Below are 18,681 nucleotides of genomic sequence, written 5' to 3' on the forward strand. Positions count from 1 at the left end.
TTCATGTTTTTTCAAAAAACATATTTTTATTGATTTTAGAGAGGAAGGGAGAAAGAGAGAGAAACATCAATGATGAGAGAGAATCATTGATCTGTTGCCTTCTACGTGCCCCTACAGTGATCGAGCCTGCAACTCAGGCATGTGCCCTTGACTAGAATCGAACCCAGGACCCTTCAGTCCACAGGCCGATTCTCTATCCACTGAACCAAATCAGCTAGGGCATGAAATATTTTTATATGTTTCATGTGATATTTCTTTCCTACTAAAAGTTTTTAATAGATAATTAAACCAAATTTTTTTTCTATTTTATTTCATTCCCTGAGGAGTTGAGGTCTGCACAAGGTAATTCTTTTGAACACTTAGACTGATGGGAGTTGAATCAGTTTGAACAAATTTAATTGACAGACGTGCAAGTGTAACATTTTTATTTAACCAACTTCATTATAAATGCTCTATTGTGCCTACTTTCTAGAAACTATTAAAATAAGAAACAACATATTATAACACATTGATTTCATTTTATGGGGTTCTCCCTGGAAAATAATTTCAAGCTGTGTTGTTTTTTTTTTTAAATTTCATATTATGGAATATTAAATGGTCTGGGATTTATAGGATTTACATTCTTCAAAGAAAAAGAATCAGTGAATAAATGGGATCAAATTATTGACTTAATAAATCTCTTACATTTTATTAAAATTTGGTTTATTTTACCACCTTGGGATTATTTTAGTTTTATGGTGATAATTTTGGAGCATTTTCTTCTCCTGCTTCCTCCCTCCCTCCCTTTTCTCCCCTCCTTCCTTTTTCTTTGAACATTGATACAATAATTTTCTTCTGGTCTATAGTTAGCTTCAAATTCTCATGTGGTAGGTTCAAATAGGTGAAACAAAAATAGATCTCAGCAGATTTGTTAAAATGTGCCTGGCTTCCCTTTCAATGCTAAATCAAATAGTGTTTGTACAGGTGTTCAGATGGCTGATACAAATCTTATGAAAGGGGAAAATGATGCAATTCGTTAAATCTAAAAGGTGAGATGAAGACATGCATAAACACACTTGCCAAAAAGATTTTTAAAAAGAAGAAGAAGAAAGACAGAAAGTGAAAATACACAGTACAGGCGATCACTGGGAGGATGAGGCTTTTCCTTACTAATAAGTAGTGAAATATTTTATTCTTTTCATTAAGTGACATGATTCACAATGTTAATGAGAATAAAAATGCAAAATCCTCTTAATTAACAACATGAAAAATATTATTATTTTATTTGGAAAATGTGAATCTAACATTGAGATGAAGTACTTCATGGTTTTCATAAATAATTTATGATTTAAATGTCTTTTTTTATTATTATTCTTTGTTTTGTAAATAAAATTGTATGGGCCAGAGTCTCAGTTATTACCAGCCAGTAACAGGTAGATTTTCTGCTAGGCATCAGTAATTTCTCCTTTAAAGAATAGAAGCATTCTTGTTGTGTATTGAGTAAGAAGGGATCTACAGGAGGATGTTCAGCTTTTGAAGTCTTTTAGGTGCAGTTCTCATTCAGTCCATTAAATAGGAAATTAAAAAGCTTCCCTCTATAAATTAGACATTTTGGCAGAGATTTGCCACCATATCATTGGCAATTTTTTCATCTTTCTGTTTTAGAAATGATTCTTTGAGTTAATTAGTAGTTCCCACAGATATGGCTCACATTGGCCCATATTGGTATCAAATTAAAGGCTGTTCTGATTTAGTGTCTTGTAGTTCATTCTGAGTGAGTAGCATCTAGCGAGAATCTTCTCAGAGGATGATAGAGTCCTTATTTCTCTGTGTATTTATGAAATCCCTGACTGTAATTGGATAGTACATATTTTGAAAGTTATTTGACATGATGAGCTAAATTAGAATGATTTAGATCTCAGATGGATACTAAAACATTTTTTGTGATATAATATTAAGAGTAATCACTGTTGAAATTGAAAGCCCATAAAAATCAAACACATACATAGGCAACTAGTTTACAACAAATAAGCTGAGAATATACAACAGAGAAAAGAAAGTCTATTGAATAAATGATGATGGGAAAACTGGACAGACATATGCAAAATAATGAAATTAGACCATTATCTTACATCATACACAAAAAAATTAACTCAAAATAGATGAAAGACTTGATTGTAAAACCTAAAATGACAAAATTTATAGAAGGGAACTTAGGAACTTAAAAATTTAATATATAGAAGGAAATTAAGTTTCTGGAAATTGGTCTCAGTGGTATTTTTGTGAATTTGATTCCAAAGGAAATGGAAACAAAACAAAACAAAAAGCACAATGGGACTATATCAAGCCAAAAAGCTTCTGCACTTCAGAGTAAGCCATCAACAAAACAGAAAAGCAATCAACTAAAAGGTAGGAGATATTTAAAAATTATATATTTTATAAGCAGTTAAATATATATATATATATATATATATATATATATATATATATATATCACTCATACAACTCAACAATAACAAAAAAAATCTGATTAGAAAATGGACAGGGATCTGAATAGACAGTTTTCCAAAGAAAGCATACAAATAGCCAATAGGCATAAGAAAAGATGTTCAATATCACTAATTATTTGGGACATACAAATCAAAACCACAATGATATATCAGCTCACATCTGTGTGAATGACTATCATAAAAATAAATAAATAACAAGTGTTGAAGAGGATATGGAGACTAGGGACCCTTATACACCATTGGTAGAAATGTAAACAGATTCAAACAGTATGAAAAACAGTATGGAGGTTAATTTCAAAATTAAGAATAGAACTACCATATAATTCTGCAATTCCTCTTCTAGATATTTACTCAAAGAATATGTAAACACTAATTGAAAAATACATATGTACCCATATGTTCATTACGATATCTATATATATAAAAGCCTAAGCAGCCCCCTGGCCATTGAACCTTCTGACCAGTAACTGTGACACACAATGACCACCAGGGGTCAGATGCTCAATGCAGGAGCTGCTGAGTGACAGCAACTTTGCAGAGTTCCCTCCTGCACTCAAGGACCCCTCAAAAGATGTTGGACTGCGGGTTTCGGCCTGATCCCTGTAGGCCAGGCCAAGGGAACCCCACCTGCCAAAGGGACCCTGCTTGCTCTGCAAACACCCTTTGAGCCTTGGTGTTGCTCCAGGTGTGACTGGCTGGGGAGGGACTGTGGGAGGTCGGCTCCAGGGCCTGTCTGGCTAGTCTCAACAAGTCCCAACCTGCCAACCTTCTTCTAGTTAGTTCCCTTTCAGTGTGCACAAATTCATATACTAGACCTCTAGTTAATTATAATACCAAAGGTGTGGAAGAAACTAAACATCTATTAATGGATGGATACATACATACATACATACATACATACATAAATTTAATGGAATACTACTCAACCATAACAGACAAAATACTGTCATTTGCAACAATGTGAATGGATCTTGATGGTATTATGCTAACCTAAATAAATCAGATGGAAAGGACAAAAAACAAACAAACTATAATCTCACTCAAGTGGAATATAAAACATAAAAGGAACAAGCCAAATAATAAAACTAAACTAAAAATATTTTAAGGTTGAACACACAAACAAAAATGTTTCCTTTTTTATTTTTATTGTCAAAACTCTTGAAATAGGAAAAATTTCTCTGTTTTTAAATGTGACTCTGAATGATATACTTGATGTGAGAAATGAAAAGTAGTATCTCCTCATTTTAATAAGTAATTTGAAGTTAAAAGCTTAAATATGAATTTTAATTCAATAAAAAATATTATTTTAACCTACATAACAATGAAATACAAAATGTAATTAAATTAAAAAATTAACATAGAGCCCTAACCAGTTTGGCTCAGTAGATAGTGTCAGCCTGTTTCTATCTCTTTCTATATATTCTCTAAAATAAATAAAAATATATTAGAAAAATTAGCATAGAAACAATGTTTAGATCTTGGTAATACTTTTATGGCATATGTATATAATATAATAAAATTAGAAATTCTTCAGAATTTCACATAGTGCATTAATTTGCTTACCCATATCATGAAACCTTTAACAAAGACTTACTTAGAATGTAGAAATGGTTTGTAATTTCTATAGTATGATGTGTTCCATCTGCCAGATTTTTGTTTACAGTGTATTTGTTTGTTTGTTTTGGTTCAGTAGATTATTAAGAAACATATTTTTAAATTTGGTTTGATATTTTTGAGTAATTTTTAGTTTTAGTGAATTATAAACTTATTAAAGGAGGCAGGATTTGAAACAAAAGCTTGATCATGTTTAAAAGCTAATTTCGAAAGCAGCTATCCAAATTTTAATGAGAAAGTACAGAGTACAAGTGATTATATTTTGCATGTGTTTTTTATTTTATCTCAAAGAAAAAATGTTGTTAGCTTGTGCCTGAAGTAAAAATTAATGAAAAATATGTCTCAATAAAAATGAGTTAAAAAAAATTTTTTTTAAATTGCAAAATTTATTTACAAATGCACTAATTACAACACGGTATCTTGATTACTCTGTTTTCAATGTTCAAGAGAAGAGAAACAGACTTTAAATAGGGTGGAGAAGGGTTTATGGGTGAGAGTTGATGGAAAGAGATTATAAGTTTTTTTTGTTTTGTTTTGTTTTCTGTTTCTTTAGGCTTGGTTGGTTAACCGACACTTTAGAATCTCTATTCAGTAATAATACAATATCAAGTTCTATCTTCAATCTTTAATTCAATAGCCATATTACAGGTTTTAATGGTTATTTTAAAAACATATGCACTGTTACAATAGAGAAATCAAAGAATTTGAGTGGTTGTCAAAATATGCTGTATTTATGATTGCTCTAGATATTATCTGCTCTCCAATATAGTATGTAGGCCTAAAATAACAAGCAGTGGAAAACATTTTATACATATCAAGATACAGAGTTGAAAATGAAGAGGCACAATTTGTGTTACAATGACTCACTCCACAATACAGCTTTTTAGCTGCCATCATTTTAGTGTATACTGTTCATTTATGGCCCATGACAACTAACACTCCTCAGATAAATGCCTCTACTCCAGAAGATACTACTTAACTCTGCAGAGCTCAGCTCATCCACTCTTTCCTACTGTTGCCTTCACAGCCTTGTTTTGCAATCTCACTTCCTACTAGAAAAATATTTTTAAAGTATATATATATATATATATATATATATATATATATATATATACTCTTATTGACTTCAGAGAAGAAGGAAGAGGGAGAGATAGAAACATCAATGATGAGAGAGAATCATTGATCGGCTGCCTCCTGCATGCCCTCTACTGGGGACTGAGCCCACAACCTAGGCACATGCCCTGACCTGGAATCGAACCATGACCTCCTGGCTCATAGATCAATGTTCAACCACTAAACAACACTGTCCGGGCAGTAAAAATATTTAAAACAAACAAACAAAAATCAAAATCCACAAGCAAACAAAAAGCAGCAATAACAACAAAAGTAAGGTTTACTTCAAATACCTGAAGGAAACAGTAAACTCAAGGTCTAGCTCTGACCATATTTGCATTAGACTATGCTCTCTGCATGCTTTACTACAATATGGTTTGAAATAAGGTTTGGGTAGTAATTTCAATGAGGTTATATTTTGAGAGTCAATATCTTTTGTACATCTTCTCAGTACAAATGTTATTCGTACACTTGGTAAAAGGTAGAATGGCTTCTACTTAAGAAAATTTACTTTAAAGTGGGTGGCAATTATAATATCCTATACAAGTGTTTCCCAAAGTGTGGTACGCATACCCCCAGGGGTACGGGAAGAGTTTGGTGGGGGTATGCGTTGCACTGTGCTTAGCTGCACCTAATTCTACATTCCCATGAGTACAAGGGGTACTCAGCATTACAAAAATTATAGAAGGGGTACACATATGTCAAAAGTTTGGGAAACACTGTCCTATACAATAAAAGCCTAATATGCAAATTATCCCCTTGGGAGTTTGGCCAGGAGACCAGGACTTTGATTGCTCACTATGACGTATGCTGACCACCAGGGAGTGGCATGGAACATGGTGGGCAACTAGCAGTGGAGGCTGAGCATTGAGGGAGTGAGGGAATGAGGAGGTGGGGAGGCCAGGAGGCAGGGAACTGCATGGTGGCAGCATGGGCGGCGAGGGGGGGAGGAAGGCAGGGAGTTGTGGAGGTAGGGACCTGATCAGCCCTGATCTCCAGCTAGGACTATGGACCTTACCTATGCATGAATTATGTGTACCAGGCCTCTAGTGCTTCAATAAGATTAGAGAACAAAACTTTTCAAGGATGTTAGCAGTTGAGGAATCATATTATACTTGAGTTCAATTACATAAAAACTAAACATTTCTACATGAATTTTTGAGTTATTTAAATCTGATATTTCTCTACTAATTTTCCTATTATTATTTCTTAAAATAAACTTTTAATTCAGGTGGAATAATCTCTCTTTCCATTATTGCTTGACCTCATGGTGGTGATTGTCTACTTGGTGTCAAGATAATTTCCCCAGCTTTCTTAGTCTTCTCTCTGATCTGGTAGGAAATGGAAACATGTCTGGAAAGGGGCACAATGTGGCACATGCCTATTTATTGATATTTGTGGTAGCTGTATAGATGCACTTCCTTTATGAAAATGCACAGGTGTGTACATTCTTTTTGTGCATTTGTGTATATTTAAAAAGTAAAGAAATTGTCAAAAGTGATGATATTTAGTGATTCAACTTTATAATTGTGGTCTAGAATGAAAATAACTATGTAAAGGAACATGAAGATTTGGAGGATTTTCAGAGCTCTATTTAAAAGATTGATTCAAGGATCTGGACTTGTGTTCATCATGTACACAATAAAATATTTAATGATTTAATTTTGTACATAGAATAATATTAGTTATTTTAGCATAAACTATTGGTGATAAAGATTTCCTATTGCATAAGTGAGATGAATGTTACATGTGTACAATAAACTGTAATTAGTGTCCATTTTATTTATTTTTGTGTTGCTTTTACTTATAAGCATATTTTTCATATATTCATTTGTTATGATAATAAAAGCCATATACTGTTATAATTTTTATTAATTTACAATAATCCCTTAAGGCAATGAGTAATACTTAATGACTTAAAACACACAAAAAAATCCTCTATTATTTTATATAATACAAAATATATGCTGTGTGATAACATCTTATATATGTTGTTTAGTACACACGCTTTTCTCTATTTTTTATATATTTTACTTTACTTTGTCTTTGCTATAAAATAGTAAGACAGAACTAAATTTTCCTTCTCTGGCAGACACTGCACATGTTACTAACAATTGTCAAACCATCCATTGTTGTATACACTTTTGAGGGTATCTCCATTGTATGAGTCATTTGAAAAGACCAATTGTCTGTGAAAAAATAAAACAAAATAAAACAAGAAAGCCCTGCATATCTATGAAACCAACTAAAATTTTTAATTTTCTTTTGAGTGGAATATGGAATATTAAAATTTTAAAATGCATTCAAATCCCTTCCATTCAACATTAAAGTCTATTCATATCCATGTATTAACTTGAAGCTTCCATTAGCAAAAATACAATCTTAATTTTACTTCTTCCTATTACTCTTAATATTTTTCTTAACATTTAAAGTCAAGTATTGAATGTTCATCTAATAGAATATTCAATTTAAATATCTATAATAATATAAGCATAATATGCAAATTGACTAAATGGCCAAACAGTGGAACAACCATCTGGATGATCTTCTGGACAAAGCTGGGGCTGTGAGAGCCAAGGCAGCCAGGGCTGTGAGGGCGGAGGCAGCCAGCCTGGCCTCTAGTTACAAAATAATTTTAAAAATGGTGAGACTGTCATCTTCCTATATTTAATGGGTCCTTTAACTTTATATATTGCTTTTTTAATAGCCTACTTGCCATTTCAGTGTCCGTGAGCAAAGTTAGGACGCTGCATATAGCTACAAAGTCATATACTAAAACATCATTATTTATATCTAGTGACCTGTTGCAGGAATATTCCTGCAAGACTTCCGGCCCACCATCGCCACCTCTCCCACCACCCCGCCACCTCTCCTGCTGTGGCAGGCAGGGCAGGGCATGCCCTGCCCCTTCCACTCACCTCACCATGCCCGCAGCCTTACCCTGCACGCTGCCCCTGCTTCCTCCAGCTGCTACTGTCTCCTCAGCCAAGCGCTGCCACTGCGCGCCTCACCCCAACCCTCCCCTCATGTGCTGCCAGTGCTTTCCCTCTAGCAGCTGCAGCTGCCTTGCTTTCCATTTTCCCTCTCTCTTCCTTCTATGCTGTCTTCAGTCTTCACTCCTCCCTCCCTCCACATATGCAAATTAACCACCATATTTGTTGGGTTAATTTGCACACTTGCTCTGATTGGCTGGTGGGTGTGGCTGGTGGGCGTGGCTGGTGGGCATGGCTGGCGGGTGTAGTGGAGTGATGGTTAATTTGTATATTACTCTATTATTAGTTAAGATTATACTGCAGGCCTGGTGCACGAATTCATGCATGGGTGGGGTCCTTTGACCTGGCTGGCAATTGAGGCCTATTTGGGGGGCTGGCCAGCCAGGAGGAGGGGCTGTAAGAGGTTGCCAGCTAGAGGGGGAGATGAGTCATGGGAGGTTGACTGGCCAGGGGTGGTGGGAGAGGCCACTAGAGTTAGGTAGGCCAGTCCCCCCTATAAGGACTGATCTGGGGGGAGGTGGCCAGGGGGAGGGACCAGGGATATTGGTTGGCTGTGGGAGTGTACTGATCACCAGGTGGCAGCTCCTGCATTGAGTGTCTTCCCCTGGTGGTCAGTGCATGTCATAGCGATTGGTCGACCAGTGATTCCAGTTGTTTGGTCATAATGGTTGCTTTGGCATTTATATACACTATATATATATTACAAAGAACCATATTTTCAAATCTAAGAAAGAAGAGAAAAAGTATATCACCGTGTGCTCCAATAAAGCCTAATAAATCTAATAAAGGCTAAGATCACCAATGAATGATAGAACATAGAGGTCTATCTTTACAGCTTTTGGTTATCTATCATCTTGGACCTTGTGAATATACCTTAATTATTTTATTACTTCAATTTTTCTAGTTGTGAAAGAAGGTTAGATAGTTTGAAATTAACAATAAATTATATAAATTCAACCAAATAAAAAGTAAAGCATATAATACTGATAAATCTCTATTCAACTCAACAACCATTAGACTGTGGAATTATTGATTATCTATCATAATAAAAGTGTAATATGCTAATTATAGCAGATGTCCCCACGGACATCCTTCTGGACAACCTTCTGAGGAAGCCCAGGTTGTGAGGGAAGCCTGAGTCCTGGGTGCTGGAGGGAAGCCAGGGCCTGCAGCTGTGGGAAGGAAGACCCACTCTTGCATGAATTTTGTGCATCGGGCCTCTAGTATGTAAATAAATTTTCATGTAGCTAGAAATTGTTATTTTTACTATTTCATGCTGAAAATGCTTTTAAAATCTTGTATTTTATGTAATGTTGACATTAGTATTACTTGTACACTGGCATTGCTGAATTAAGTTAGTCTGTATAAATCTGTGAATATATTGCTCCCATCATGGCCTGCAGAACACATTATAAAACGGTCAGTGCTCAACTTAAGTGGCAAAATAATTAAGGCTGTTTACTGCCTTTGAATTTTTAGTTTCTGCTATCCCTTTTTGAATCTTTAATTCTAACCAAAGGTTATATTCATAAATCTCTCTATACTCATCACATTTTATTTCTAACTTTCCCTTTCTTCCAAACCCTTATTTAATAGCAATCTTTTTTTTTTTTTTGAAAAGCAAAGGTATGTATGTATGTATGTATTTTTAATATATCTTTATTGTTGAAAGTATTACAGATGTCTCTTTTCCCCTCCATTGACTCCTCCCTCCCCACTCCTATCCCATCCCCTCCCCCCAGGTCTTCACTGCACTATTGTCTGTGTCCATGGGTATATATATATATATATATATATATATATATATATATATGGACTCTTTGGTTAACCACTTCACATTCCCCTTCCTTCCCTCTGAGATTCATCAGTCTATTGCATCCTTCCATGTTTCTGAATCAATTTGTTTGTTAGTTTATTTTGTTCACTAAATTCCATATATAATTAAATTTATATATGTGGTATTTGTCTCTCTGACTGGTTTATTTTGTTGAGCATAATAATTTCCAGGTCTATCCATGCTGTTGCAAAGGGTAAGAGATCCTTCTTTTTTATAGCCACATGGTATTCAATTGTGTAAATGAACCATGGCTTTCCCCCCCCCCCCATTTAATTATTTATTTAAAATATCTATTGAAATTTGCAACAGTATATTTACATTTTCTTCAGGTCTTAAATAACTAAGAGGACATTGTATCTTGTGTGAGTGTGTGTGTGTGTGTGTGTGTGTGTGAAAGAGAGAATGAGAGCGAGTGTATGTGTGCATGTTACCATTGAGAAAAACCTTTTTTATTTTGATTGCATAAAATTTAGAAATGCTAAATGATAAACAGTATCACAGACAAATAAAGAGTAAGAAAAACTATAAAGCAGGAAAGAAAGCTAAAGGTTTTCAATATATAAATTTAGGGCTAAACTATCCTATGGTTTTAGGACTAAACTATGAACTTAGGACTAAAATAATGAAAATAATTTGTAGTTTTAATAGGGTGTTATCCTGTTCAAGTTTTTCAGTTATTATTTTTTTTTTGCATTGCTTTTAAACCAACAATTTTTTTCAGGTATATAATAAGTGACTTCTAGAGATGTGTAATAATGGGCATATCATGCTGTCATGGTCTTTGTTTAAATGTCCATGTTAAACGTACTTGACAGTTTAGGTAACAGTGGTCATTTATACCAAAATACAATTCTAGTATATACTCTAAAGTTGGGGAATTTTGTATTCATGAGAATTCTATTAATGAATCTGTATTTAATACTTCTGTAAATTATATTACTCTGTGCTACTAAGGATCATTGTGGCTCCAATACAGTAAGAGTAGCTTACTAAACAGAAGGCAAGCAGAACTCCTGGAACAGAAGCACAGGCAGATTTGTGTCTGGGTGGGGGTGGCGATGGGGGCAGGGAGGTGTTCAGGACTCAACTGCCCTGGAAGCTGAGTCAGGCCTGCAGGTGACCCTGGAATTTGGAGCTCTCACTGCTTGTACCTCCTTCTTCCTGGGGCTGTTTGCCTCAGGGACAGCCTGGCACTGTGGGGCCTTGGTGGGCTGTGAGTGGAGCAGCAGGAGGTACAAAAGGGTGGCCTGGGAGAGGCTGGGACTTGGACTTGACCTGAGCCAGTGTTTGCCTGTTGTGATCATTTTCTCTCCTTAGATCCTGGAACTTTCTCTCAGTGAACTCCGCTGCCATCCAGGCTTCTTCAGCCCTTTCTGATGGCACCGAATCTCACTTGGATAATAGCAAGTGCTTCTCCATAGTTCTTGGTTCATGATTTGGGCCATCTTCTGAAGCGTTTTCAGAAACTGACAGGTGGAGTTCATGTTTCTCCAGACATTGACCAATGTCTTCTCCATTTCTAAGCACAGAGTTTTCTCCTCAAACAGTTGTTTCTGTAGTTGTGTTACATGATCTTTATGTCTATCAGGCAGAATTCGAAGCTTCTGCTTCGGCTGTTGGATATTAATTTTTTTTTAGGTTTGAATTTTCATGCTGCACAGATGCTTTCCTTGTTTGCAGACTCTATTTCTGCGGCAAGCTCCTCATTCATTTGCTTTTGCTCCCACAATTGATTTTCCTGGGACACATTGACGAGAGGGATGCCCTTGAGGTCAACTTCTGACCCATGGAGGAAAGGATCCCATGTTCTGTTTCCCTCTTCCGTAGGAATTCCAAGTTCCCATCACCCACCTGGTCTCCAAAGTCCTTAAACTCCAGGAAGATCTGCAGCGGGCTTCCAGGCACTGACAGATTGGTGGGCTTGATCTTTCAGGGCCTGCTCCACTCCCGGGTTCCACTGCTCCAGCCTTTTTCTCTTCTCCTCCTTCTATTGAGTTTTCTGTGTCCACCCCATAATTTCTTCCCGGAGCGCTTCTAGACATTCTGGATAATGAGCGTTTTTGTTCAAATCATCCATTATGCTCTTCTGAAGTTGGTTTTCTATCAATTCCTGATGCTTTTGAGATGCGCTTTTCACCAGTCACTTGGAAAAGTTTGGGAGGCTGACTCTCGCTTGCTGTTTTCAGTAAGTCAGCCGTGTCCTGAAGTGACAAGCTACTCAGGTCCTTACTCAGTGCCGACAAGCACAAGGGCTGTAAGAAGAGGGGGCTGGCCTCCACCGCAGATGGCTTCTGCCATTGGTTCCCATATTCTCACTACCTCGCACACAGACCTCATCGCTGGCAGAACACCTTTTCCCTGCTGCCTTCACGATTCTTGAAGTCCGTTGTCTCTTTATAATCAAAGACACCACCTCCAGGGCGCCCACCAGGATCCCGCAGGGGAATGCAAGGAGGCCTGGGACAGGTCTCAGGCTCTCAGCAATCGCCAGCAGCACCCTGCACAGGTGTCCCAGGATCAGCTGGAAGGTGGGTGCGATGGCGGGTAGCAGGCCCTCCGTGGCTGGTTGCTCACAGCTCTGCCCACTGACTGCCCATGTCCATGGGCACCGATAACCACTCAGAACCCTGCGGAGTGCTCTGTCTCTACGGTAGCAGGTACCTAGCAAGCAGGACCCATCAGTTGGACCGGGGGAGGGAAGCCAGTGGATCTGGAAAACAGTCACTGTCTTGGCTCTGGAACAGGACTTGGTCGCATTTCTGCAGGCCCTGGTGCAGGAGGAGTGAGTTGATTGCAGCCTGGAGACCTGTAAGGAGCCCCCCTGACAGCAAACCTCGGGGGTCATCAGGGCAGACATGGCCTCGTCCCTGGGTGAGCGAAGCCCGTCCATCTGATGTAAAGCTTCCTTCTGCTGGGGGCATGCCGGCTGCTGCCACAAAGGTCCCAGGACTGCGTCTCTTCCAAGGCGCCCTCTCTCCTGAGTATGGTCACTGAGCACAGGCAGGGGCTCAGGACTCAAGGGCATATGAACTCAGGGGCCTGGATTTCAATCCTAACACCTCAGGAGAAACCATAACAAAACGATTCCGCCCTCTAAAATTATTTTATCTCACATATTTTAAAGTATGTGAGCTTGAGCATATATTAAGTGATCATGGGTTATTGATTGAAGTACCCTATTGTTTAAATGTATCTGTATTTTTGAAACTTGAATTTATTTGAGATTCAAATGCATTTGCCTACTTTTGAAATATTTGAGGAGTACTATTGCCATGTTTGAAACAGAACTATTGTGTTATCTTATAAAGTTGTACTAGGCCTTGACATTTTACCAATCCCCAAATACATAAGATTCTTATGAATAGTTGTGTACTGACACAGAGAGTTCTTATTAGAGGTTATGCAATTCTCAGTGATACAACCCAGTTAAAAATCACAGTTTAACAGAATATGGTTTACATGCCATTACAGTCTATCATTTTCTTGGATTAATTATCTATTAGCTTTGTCCTACTACAACCAAAGAACATTCATAATACATTTTGTTGAATCTGAAAGTGTCAGACATGTTTTATTACAAAAATATAGCTTTACTTTCTTTAATAAGTAATCAAATTTATACAAATGAATACATGCCATGCAACTGTTTGAGGCATTTTTTTATACTAGAGAATTTATTATCTAATTGATATTTCCATGTATCACATAATACATCTATTATAAATGGTCATTGGAACTGGTATGCTACAAAACATGTTTATATTTTTTAAAAATATGACAAGTAAAGCCACTTAATAATTTTTCATAGGTCATTCTTAACCATTATCTGTTACAAAATGTGTCCTTTTGGAAAGCAAGTAATCTGCTGGTGGTTAAAATTTCACCCAAAATAGGAAAAGCAGCAAGCCACTGTACAATCACCAAAAGAGAAGATCAATTTTGCCTTTCTATTGAAATAGCCTTTTCCCAGGTGGTCAATTGCACTTGTCATCTGTTATTTTGGAAAATGTACAGGATGTAATAGATGAGGTATATCAAACTAACTACATTAGGAATGTACCAGCTGTCAATATGGCTTCAACCCAACATCATCGTTTAGGGAAAGTGAATTTCAAAATGCAGACTGTATACTAGTAGTCTGATAGAATGATTATAAGTTCCACCATCTGTTGCACATTTTAGAATTAATTGTGATTTGTTTTCTCTAAAAATGTACATTTTCTTTGCTAAATTAGAAACAAGCCATAAAAAAACATTTATTGTCCAGTACTGACACATCAGAGCTATCAGTTAAAAGGTGCCACATATTTGCAAAATCATTATCTTGAAAACCAATTATAGGCATTTATTCAAAAATATTATAGAAATCTATTGGCAATTAATTCAATTTAAGTTATATAGGGATTACATTTTTCTTTTCATGTTCTTTCCAAGTTTAATATGGTACAAATTATGAAAAATAAAATTAAGCTGACAAATAAAAGTCAAATTTTGCTATAATTTTATAGATATAAGTAATTTATTTTATTATATATAAAATGCTTATTTCATTATAGAGTGCTACTTTATCAATCAATTACATTGACCATAAAGTATTTTGCAATTTTTAAAAAAAGTTGGAAAATTTATATCAAAATGCTACATAAATTATTACTTAAAAATCTTTATTTCAATTATATTCAAATTATATTGTGAACTCCATTCTAATTTTGATAGCTTCTACCATTTCAAAATAAAGATAACATTTCTTCAAAAATATTCAATGTGTCTTCTTGAATAAAAGATTAATTTTGACATCAACTTAATTTCAAGGTAAATCTACAAATAAATTTTTAAATAATTAAAAGCAGTTAATCTTCTTAGATGCCTACCTATTCTTGATAGACTAATTCCAAATCTTTCTTCTGAAAGTTTAATTAAACTATATATATATTTTTTACCCTGTTGTAAGTGTACCTATAGTCTACTTTCTTGGCACAATGACAATATAATTAGTAGTTTTTTATTTTATGGTAATATTATTTGGCATAGTTCTGGAAAGTTACACAACTCAGAATATTATATCTAAACTACCTACATTTACATATTTTGTAAATATGCATATGTTTTTAACTTAAAAAATTACTTTGAATACTTTGGTCAGTTGTAAACACAAATATCTTAAATGAAACTTTAGGAATTAGAAAAGCAAATGGAAAAATAAACCTAATTTGATAAAGATATGTGCAGTCTGCAGGAATATTTCTTCCTAGTTATAATTACTATTGATGGTATTTATATTATCAATAAAGAACTCTTTGGGATCTTAGATAATAACTTACTGTTCTATGATACCACATTTTGGGAAATCAATCATGCACCATTGGAAAGTTGTCCAGATTTATGAACATCTTTCATAACATATATATCATAAGAACTATTATTCTGGCCAAGTTTTCCTAATTTAAAGTAACATTTTTTGTACATTTCTAGAAATAAATATCCATATTTTTTTTCTGAAATGATGAAAGGACAATACAAAAACAGTTATTAAAAAACTAGAGGCCCAGCCTACTGCCCTCCCCTGCAGGCCTGGTCACCCCCAACTGCCCTCTCCTGCCAGTCTGGTCATCCCAATTGCCCTCCCCTGCTGGCTTAGTAGCTCCTAACTGCCCTCCCTTGCTGGCCTGATCACCCACAACTACCTTCCCTGCCAGCCATCTTGTGGTGGCCATCTTGTGTAAGGTTGTGATGGTCAATTTGCATATTACCTATTTATTTCATAGGATGAGCTATGGCTCTGGCCAATATGGCTCAGTTGGTTGGAATGCCACCCATGGACCGAAGGGTCACAGATTACCCAGGTTGCAAGTCTCATCCACAGTCATACTGAAGGCAAGCAATTCATGTTTCTCTTTCTCTCTCTCAAATCTATTTTTTTAAATTGAGCTATCAATCATATAATATGTCCAAATTATTTATTTATTCACTTAATATGTCCTAGTTTTAGAATACATTAAACTTTTAAAGTTATCAGATGCTAATCTTCAATGGACTGAATTCCATTAGGTATTCTGGTAGAAAATAGAATGTGTATGATTTAGACACTGCTCTAAAAGTATTTTTCCATCTACATAGAGACTTTAAAAAATGGTACAAATGAAAGCATATTATTGAGTTATAAGTAATACATTGATAGTATATATAAATAGTTTGAGAAATGAATGCTCAATATAGAGCTCTATCATGGAAAACTACTAGAATAAAAAATTGAATTGTGAGTAGGTCTCAGAATAATTGGAAGGGGTAATGCGATTTTACAGACACACTGAGGAGCAATCCTGTTGCAGCTATTCTACTCAGCAACTTTGTAGTCCTCAACTATTTTAATGTACATATAGATCTCATGAGGTAGGAATCCTATCATTTTTACAAATAAGGAAATTAAATTTCAATGAGGTTAACTAAGTCCCTCTGTAAAATTGTTAGTAATTAACAGTGTTTTATATTTCAGAAGTGTTGTGAAAATTAAATGGAATAATTTATACAAAAACAAGTTATGAATATAGAGTATCATTATTTTGACAAGACTCACAATTTGGTATACAACTTGTTTGGGGTAACTGTGAAGGGCCTGAGATTTTACAATACTTGTAAGATAACAATTATCTTTCCAGTTTCATATATTCTGCAGAAGATATGAATTCTTGGATCAAAAACGATGACAGTTTATTACTAACTGCAATAGCAGGAACCAGAGTAACATAGTTTTGCTTTTTCCTTGAACCCCAGTTCTCACTGTAGATTATGTTACAGGAAAGAAACCCTGGGATTGGCAAATCCTAAACTTATTCATGTGCTAATAAGCAAACATGACCAAATTGTCATAGCGGGGAGCTACCTTATATTCTTGGACACTAGGCAAATCTGCTCCAGAGAGGAATGCAATATTTTCATGGATGTTTGCTATAAAACACTTATGAGAAGATAGTTCAGAGTGAACTGTGCAGAAGTGTGAGCAATAATAGTCTCTGAACACTATGTTTATAATATTTGATACACAATAATAAATGAATAAATATTCATTAGCAATATTCTTAAGGGGATAATAGAGAAATAAAATAATAATACCAATGGTCGGTGGATATTAATAAAACCAAGTAGTAAATTGTATAGTATAATAGAAACAATGTTTTAAATATTTAAAAGCATAAAGTATTTGTATGACTAACCTAAGAAAATGTACAAAATCATTTCAATGAAATAGAGCTCATTTGGGTTGGAGTTATTGAAATACAATGTTTAAAAGATCATGGCTCAAGATGATCTTCATAGGAAAGGCAAGGAATAGCAAAATGAGGTCATCTTAATACCAATAGGACTCTACACAAGAAAGTACAAAGAGGTGTTTGTGATAGGAAAAGTGCAGTACTGAGGGAATGCCAGAGCATGGGTCAGTAAGCATGCTCACCATAACTGAAGAGTAATGCATTTTTGGACTCTGTTTAAATTCACAATCACAGAAGTGTTATAGTGGTATAGAGACTGGGCAAAGAAGAATCTACAAGTGGTAAAACTTCTTAGTAGCAATGCAGCAGGGAAAAGCTTGCAGAAACTGGTATGAACAGATTATTCTCCCATGAAATTTAAAGATGGTAAAAGCACATGAAGAAATAAATCAATCTTTAAATTGTTTCACATATCTTTTCTAATTTTTCATATAGGCAATATCTTATACTTTATGTAAATGCCAGAATGGTGTTCTGCTTCATACTATAATAAATGTTTGATATAAAGGCTTTTTTTGTAGGAGACAATTGGGGTAAGGTAGGAGAGGAATCAACATATAAAATTATATTTTAAATTGTTTCTTAGAGATGATGATTAAATCAAGTGCATGCTTGTCTCTATTTTCATATATCAGATGACTTTCAATTCATGAAATATTTAGAGGATGTGAAATTCAGGTTGAAGCATAAAGGATAAAACCAAATTTAATAGTCTCAATAGCAATGTGCTAATGGAAATCTATAGATAAATCACATATCCCAGTAGAAACACAGGGGAACAAGAAATAACAGATACAAGATTTTAAAATATAATAATTAATTAAAAATAATTAACTTCAGCCCTGTCAGTGTATCTCAGTGCTTGAGCATCAACCTATGAACCAGGAGGTCATAGTTCTATTTCCAGTCAGGGCACAAGCTGAGGTTGCAGGCTCGGTCCCCAATATGGGTCATGCAGGAGTCAGATGATCTATGTTTTCCCCTCATTATTGATATTTCTATCTCTCCTTTACCTTTTTCTATGAAATAAAAAAATATATATTTTAAAAAAGGACATACAGCCGAAACCGGTTTGGCTCAGTGGATAGAGCGTCGGTCTGCAGACTGAAATGTCCCAGGTTCGATTCCGGTTAAGGGCATGTACCTTGGTTGCGGGCACATCCTCAGTAGGGGGTGTGCAAGAGGCAGCTGGTCAATATTTCTCTCTCATCGATGTTTCTAGCTCTCTTTCCCTCTTCCTTCCTCTCTGTAAAAAAGTCAATAAAATATATATATATATATATATATATATATATTTTTTTTTAAAAAAAGGACATACAGATGTCCTAGAGACATACCAGGTGTACCAGTTAATAATGTGGATTTTG

The sequence above is a fragment of the Pipistrellus hanaki genome (genome assembly GCF_964339955.1).
Source record: "Pipistrellus hanaki genome assembly, chromosome: 7".
Taxonomy (NCBI): Eukaryota; Metazoa; Chordata; class Mammalia; order Chiroptera; family Vespertilionidae; genus Pipistrellus; species Pipistrellus hanaki.